Here is a 7,719-nt window from a genome sequence, read left to right on the forward strand (position 1 = left end):
CATGTTGTCTAAAGTAACATTTGCCCAGAGAGAGAAGCATACCCCTCTCTCGTTATGATTATTATTAAAAGGTATTAAATTCGAAATAGTCAATTTCATTTACTTGAAGCACTTGAAGAAAGAGAACTTAGAAATACTTTTACGCAATGCTCATTTAACCTGTGAAGGACTACACAATGCTCATTTAACCTGTGAAGGACAAAATATTCCATCATCTCTGAATGATGAACTAAACTAAATAAGAAATATATGCGGTAAATTCATTCAAAGTAGAAAAGGGATCTTACATCAAATAAGGCATTACAACAAACGTGGTATTATCTTAGTAAAAGAAATTACATTATTAGTAGAGAAAAGGGAAGAAAACCAAACATGAGATTGAGATTAATACATCTAGGAGGAGGTCGCAGACATTGTGATCATTTTGTGGCCTGGGGAGCAAAGGATCCATGGTTTTTATATGCCTTGTCCAGCTGCTGGAGTAGATGACATGGAAACATCGTCTCTACCATCTTGATGGCTTAGACCCAAGGAGCCGGATGTTCATCTCAGCCCTCCCCCGCTTCCATCAATGGATTTTTATAGTCAGGGTTAAAGACTGAGAGGCCCTATGCATGTTCAAAGATGCGAGTAGCATATCCAATACAAATCAAGAAAAAGAAAAGAGAAGACCACAAACATCACAAAAACCTACAACCCCATGGATCTCTCATTGTACAAAGGCATCTCAATATACACTTAGAGCTTGATAATAGAAATGAGGTATAGTTATTTTAGTCTTCCAATCATTTTGTGCCTACCGCAATCATGAAGTATACTGTGTAACCAACCTAATCGTTTTCTCATTGTTACCAAGAAGGAAGAACTACCTGAATAGATGAGAGGAGGGCAGTGAGGAGGATGGCTTGGGTACTGATTCAAACTAACAACCGATAGATCGGGTTTCACATTAACATAAAAACAACATCACATTTATCATCGAGTGCTAAGCTAACATCATTCAAATGCATGTAATTTATGGTTTGACGTGGACATACTGAATGAAGCAACGGGAAAACATAGAGACCATGTAGCAGATAAAGTCAAAACAGCAACAATTCCGGTCGCTTGTAGGACTATTAGCAGTGGGCCATGCACTTGCATGTCCTGTTGCCATTAAAATAGACTTAGGTTACCCCATGGTAGCACATTTAAAAGGTGCCGAAATCTAAACAGAAATCTGAACATATCTTAACTGAATCAAAATGACTATCCTATACATGTAAATGCACATAGAATAGCTAGGAAACAGATCAAGTTACTCAATGGCAGCACGCACACACATCAAAAGGTGCTGAAACCTAAACAGAAACATAAACATATATTAACCAAATCAATCAAATCTAGCTATCTGATCTAGGCCAACCAATGGCATCACATATATATCGACCGAAATGCATTGTGCCATTGTAAAGCAAACGCAAAAAATTCACACAAGCCTGAATGAGCTAATACGAAATCTAAATAGAGGATCAATACACAAGTTTATGATTGTGGATAGGTTTGTGTTGTTTAGAGATGCGGGTTGCAGGCTATATCCATGCCAGGACAATACCTTGTATGTATAGGACTGAAGGATAATATTTTTAAGAATCTGAAACTAACTTCCATTTAACAAAAATTATAGCATCTATACCGTGTAGAGGGTTCATATATATATTTGTTCACCAAGCTTCTTTATTATGTCCATCTGTTTTTAGTTGCAATACAACACAGTGAGCCATTGTAGTCCGAAACCAGACCGAACGCGAATTTGGGCGCATTAATTTCACAAGCCAGGGAAATAATGTACTTCGCCAAGACATACCATACCTTATTCCTCTTATTTCTTTCTCAGACATGCACACAACAAAATTAGAGGAATTTTAGGGAAATAAACGAAAGCTTGATGCGAGACAGGAGTGGGCAAGCATATGGGAAACGAGCACTTGCAAGCATATTCTTACTTTATGATGCTAACAAGCCCTTGAGGCTCGGGGTGACATGAGGCGCAACATCTGGTGGATCACAATGACCATCTGAATTTCGAACACCATGTTAGCTTCCTCTGCTCTAACCCCGTGGCCTGCCAGCATCGGATGCCACCAAAGATGATCCCTGCCTACCAGGACACCAAAATTATAATATGATAAGATAGTATAGGAAACAGAAAAAATTGGTTAATCATCCCACAATGCTACTAAATTCCTTGGCTCAGTTAAGGTGCTTTTCAACACCATCACTGAACCCGGAGTAAACTGCGCCCATCTCAGCAGCTGCCACACACTGGTGCCAGCCACGCGATAGCAGCTGCGAGGAGGCCAGCGGCATACTTGAACGTTCAAAGCTGTTCAAAGCTCTTCAAGTTGTCTATCTATCTCAAATTCCTCTCTCTTTTACCAAAAGTTAGACACGGCCGAAAAGTCAAAGAAGCAAAGTTCTTCTGGTTGTGTATCTCTTAGATTCCTCTCTATTTTCTTTAATTAGATGCGGTCGAGAAGGAAAAGAAATTAACTTTGTGCACTATTTATACACACCAAGAGGAGAAAATATATGGAAGAAGTAAAACCAATTAGAGTAGCATCTAGGTTTATAAATATACAAAATTGTCGACCATGAATTTCCATTTTACACTTTGTCTAGTAGATTAAGTATATAACAAAGCAAACAGTAAATATGTGAGCTTAGTGTCGCTTGTTGGCAAGTAAACGGAAGGCAACCAAAACTGAAGATATACATGTTCTGGACAGGACTGTGGTTGCTTCTGTTTGTTGCTGGCCCTCTTCTGTCCAAGGCTACCAATCATATGGTCAGCAACTAAAACAACCATGAATTAATAAATTAGTTAACTATAATTAACAACAATAGACTTCACATATGAATCCAAAATGGCAATGAACTACCCGCAAAAAAGGGCAATGAACGGAGGAGACATATATATTTATTCTCTACAGATTCTTATAGCAACAAAAGCATTTGTGCTTTGAAATAAGTGCCTTTCATTGCGCTTTTCAATTCAGCACACATGAGAAATTAACTTTCAAAATCCTAGAATAATAGAGGCATAGGTAGGAAACACCAAACTGCAATAGATGTTGCATAGAGAACTTTTCAGTTCAGCACACATGGGTATTTAACTTGCAAAATCCTAGATAATAGAGGCATAGGTAGCTGCAATGAGAAAGAGAGGAAACACCAACCTGCAATGATGTTGGATAGAGAAAATAAACAAGAACAACCCAGCATGAGCATATCCGCAAGCCAATGGGGATAACTAAAAGTAGCAATTTGTGAAACATAACAGAGAAGGTCCAATCACTAAGTTTCATAAGAACACAGACGACAAAGGAATATTGTGAGAGATTGATCTTGGGTTACCTTCTGCCAAGGACAACATCGACGACACCATTTACCACCGCTTCGCCAGCAGCGCACCAGTGCCTGCTTCAGCAGCCTCTCCACTCATCCTCGGCGGCGCCACAAAGAGAAAAAACGAAAAAGAGGAATCAGGGGAAGAAGTAGAGCAACGAAGAGGAGAAGAGGCAGCGATGGTGAAATAATGAAACGGGAGATGCGGGGATGCAACCCGCACGGGAGCATTGTGGCTAGGGTTTTTACCTTCTACTCTTAACCCTTGGTCAGGCAGTGCTCTATCCAGAAGTACGGCACGCGGCGGCAACAGAGTTCTCCCTCCTCTCCTTCCTTCTCTCTCTCCCTCTTATCTTCTCTCTCTCTCTTGCAGATCGAATCGGGCACTCCCTCTTCTCCTTCTCTCCCCCCCTCTTATCTTCTCTCTTTGTTACATCTTTTGAGCATCTCCAACCATCCAACTTGCCTTTCAAGGCCATACTTCAACATCTATGTGAAATAAAAAAAAGATAAGTATTCAAATGATTTAAACAAGCTTATTCACATGTATGGTAAATTTAGGGCTCAGAACATATTTTAAAGTGCTTTTGCCTCTGGTTTAAGCACAAAAAGACATGCAATGCATTAGTCTGAGTATACTATTTCAACTATTTCTCTAAAAAAATAAAGAAGGTATACAAAGAGAATAATATTTAGTAAAGCACATATGCGTATATAATTTGTTGATTTCATGATGATCATGTCCCTCTCAGAAACAATAATATGTATGAAGCAGGCGTATATTATCTAATTCTAAGCAAGAAAGCTTGGATCAAAAAAATGCTAGTAGCTTATTTTAGATGATTTGTTGTAACAACAACAACAACAACAACAACAACAACAAAGCCTTTAGTCCCAAACAAGTTGGGGTAGGCTAGAGGTGAAACCCATAAGATCTCGCAACCAACTCATGGCTCTGGCACATGGATAGCAAGCTTCCACGCACCCCTCTCCATAGCTAGCTCTTTGTCGATACTCCAATCCTTTAGGTCTCTCTTAACGGACTCCTCCCATGTCAAAATTGGTCGACCCCGCCCTCTCTTGACATTCTCCGCACGCTTTAGCCGTCCGCTATGTACTGGAGCTTCTGGAGGCCTGCGCTGAATATGCCCAAACCATCTCAAACGATGTTGGACAAGCTTCTCCTCAATTGGTGCTACCCCAACTCTATCTCGTATATCATCATTCCGGACTCGATCCTTCCTCGTGTGGCCACACATCCATCTCAACATACGCATCTCTGCCACACCTAACTGTTGAACATGTCGCCTTTTAGTCGGCCAACACTCCGCGCCATACAACATTGCGGGTCGAACCGCCGTCCTGTAGAACTTGCCTTTTAGCTTTTGTGGCACTCTCTTGTCACAGAGAATGCCAGAAGCTTGGCGCCACTTCATCCATCCGGCTTTGATTCGATGGTTCACATCTTCATCAATACCCCCATCCTCCTGCAACATTGACCCCAAATACCGAAAGGTGTCCTTCCGAGGTACCACCTGGCCATCAAGGCTAACCTCCTCCTCCTCACAGCTAGTAGTACTGAAACCTCACATCATGTACTCGGTTTTAGTTCTACTAAGCCTAAACCCTTTCGATTCCAAGGTTTGTCTCCATAACTCTAACTTCCTATTTACCCCCGCGGCAAAAATAATCACTTAATCTCGGACAGTCGGACTAACTGTAAGCATAAAGTGGGATTATATAATCCTCGTCTTTTGTTTTCTTTTCTTCTCGAACGACGTAGGAGAGCTGCTTGTTATTTCATCTCTGACTAACTGTACAAACATTCATGAAGTCAGGTATATTTGTTCAGCAAGATCCCTCCTAGCCTCTCAACCAGGGTATACTTTTCAAATACAATTCAAAAAAAACTTTGCAAGCATGAAAATAATTCATGGCCTCTGACACACTAATCAAGAAACCAGAAAAACACTACACCGAACAATACTTTTTATTAGCCTTCAAGTCCAGAACCGTCATCAGGTGGCCCTTTCCTTGCTGCACCCACGACCTAACCCCATCTAAGGAAGTAACTTCTTTCTATTATTGGCCCCCACCACTGAAACAACAACCAACGTTTTAGCATGCCAATTATTTACCAAGCAAAACCACAACAGCTTAATCTCCCAAGAGCAGGATCGTAACATACTTTCAGAAAAGCGCAGTCCAGATCATACACTCATGAATAAATGTTTTGGGTTTCAACTGCCACAATGATGTCCCCCATACCGCAAGCCCCTGCCTATAGCTTTAAACTGAACCAGCAAGTTAGCATGTCATTTATTTACAAAGTAATGCTTAGCAACCTAATTCCCCAAAGGCATGAGTCTAGATAAATTCAGAATGTGTGTTTAGATTATCTTTTCTATTACCAATTCTGAACATGGCACATCAGTTTAGCTCTTGTTATTTAAGCTCACAGTATCTAAATTGAGAATTGCTCACATTTCATGAACTTTTTTTGCAGGCGTAATCCTAGTAGGTTTACTTGCACATTAGGAATGCTAGTAGCTTATTCTTTCTGTATTCTGAAAGAAAACAAAAAAACAGGCATTAGAAACGTCCAAGTAGCACCAAAAGAATAAAACAGGGGAGGTTAGAAAATACTCAAACATCAGGTTGGATGGGTAATCATCAAACAGAAACAAAAGGGAAAAAGAAAAGCAATAAGCTCCCTTCTCCCATTGTTTTTTTTGTTCCCTTTCACTTATATACATCATAGCAACACACATGCACTCTAACTATAGAAAAACATAATTCCCAATTGAGGAACAAAGTTATATTAGAGAACTACATTTTATAAGCACTATACATCTATACTGACCTTACTTGGGTATGAACTAAGTAGGCTTGACATTCACCATGATTCATATTGATTCATACACATAATGTGCTACATCTGAGATAGAACATGAAAATGCAAATGAATAAATTCTCCATCTTTTTGGTGATCCATTAATCATAAGCAGGCATTTATAGTTCAACTCCTGACATTGTGTACTATTTGGAGGTATAAATAAGGAATAGGAAAAATTAAGAAACAGTGACTTAATTAGTCTTTACTAATATTTGAAGGTACAAATAAGTAGGCAAATTGGTATCCAATTGCCAGCTTGAGTTTCACACTTCAAGACCACTTCTTTCCATGGATTTTAGGCATTAGATAGTTGGTTGATTTAAAGTTTCTTAGATGAATTGGAAGGAAAAAAGTAGAAGAGGAAATAATCCGGTAGTGGAGGAGCTCACCAAGAGTTTAGACCCGTCGATCTAGACCTGTGGACGCTGGATGTAGAAACAGAGAACATGCCTGCTCTTCTTCTTTCTCCCACAACACCAAATCAGAGGAGGGCAATAAAGCCCGACAGTAAGTTCAACTGGCACTTGGAGACGGCACAGTGTGTGTGCGCACTGAACAAAACCTAACCGTAAAGCAGAGCAATTGCTATCCGGTCAGCCACAATCTCTGATGGGGGCGTTAGCCCTCCTGTCATTCTAAAAAAACAATCTCTGATGGGGGCGTGGGCGTACCTAGCGTGGTCGCAGCAGTCACCTTCGCGGTTGTAGAGGCGTAGCTCGGGGCCGAGGACCTCGCTGGCGTGGGTGATGGGTCCGCGCGCTCGCGCTGGAGCTCGCCCTCGCCCCTCTCCCATCCGTCGCCTTACTGCACCTACCTCTCACTCCCTCTCATCTGCTCGAGCGCCGCCGCCTTCGCCCTTTATCTGGTGGCGGTGATGCGAGGGCTTGAGGCGGAGAGGCGCTAGTCGCTGGGCCTCGCCACCGGCCTCCTTTTTTTCTCCCTTCTTTCTCTCCCTCGTTGTCCTCGTCTGCCACTCTTCGTTGCCCTTTGCCTGCAGGTCGGCGCCGTGGTGGGGATCTGGGAAGGAGGAGGGGGTGGAAGGGGGGAATGGTGCGGCGGCTGTGAGAAGGAGCGGGTGGTTGTGGATGGGGGGCTAGGGTTTGGTGCGGTTACTGTGGGGATAGAGGGAAACGGGGGCTAGGGTTTGGGCGGCGGCTGGCACGGGACTGAGGCGAGGAAGGGATTGGGTGATTGGTTGCGGAAGACGCGGAGTGGATTGGCCAAAATCTCCTGCACGCGGGCACGGCTGACCCAGCCAATGAACGCCTAAAACGAGCCCACCCATCATAGGCCAGTGGAAATGACCGCGAGGTGAAAATCGAATTTGACTGTTGCGAAGATCCAATGGCTCAAGCACGTTAAAATGCAGATCGGACGACCAATGAAGGACCAATCGGGGGAGCCTTCTGGAGGTGAGTTGGCTAGCCTCATTATTG

The 7,719-nt window shown here is 42.3% G+C and overlaps 1 long non-coding RNA gene across 13 annotated transcripts; it reads right to left on the reverse strand.

Moving 5' to 3' along the window:
- Positions 1-246: 246 nt before the first annotated feature.
- Positions 247-7,502, reverse strand: LOC119325113. 13 transcript variants are annotated; one of them, XR_005157328.1, is made up of 8 exons: positions 6,955-7,502; positions 6,673-6,845; positions 5,872-5,954; positions 3,397-3,876; positions 3,219-3,292; positions 2,756-2,835; positions 1,986-2,140; positions 247-608 (listed from the first exon to the last, which is right to left on the reverse strand). It is a non-coding gene; the product is annotated as an uncharacterized LOC119325113 (long non-coding RNA). The 13 variants fall into 13 exon arrangements; XR_005157329.1 differs by having other exon boundaries at positions 1,986-2,136; positions 2,756-2,813; positions 6,955-7,501; XR_005157327.1 differs by having other exon boundaries at positions 1,986-2,136; positions 6,955-7,501.
- Between the last annotated feature and the right edge of the window lie 217 nt (positions 7,503-7,719).

Source organism: Triticum dicoccoides, chromosome 6B (assembly GCF_002162155.2).
Source record: "Triticum dicoccoides isolate Atlit2015 ecotype Zavitan chromosome 6B, WEW_v2.0, whole genome shotgun sequence".
NCBI classification, from domain to species: Eukaryota; Viridiplantae; Streptophyta; class Magnoliopsida; order Poales; family Poaceae; genus Triticum; species Triticum dicoccoides.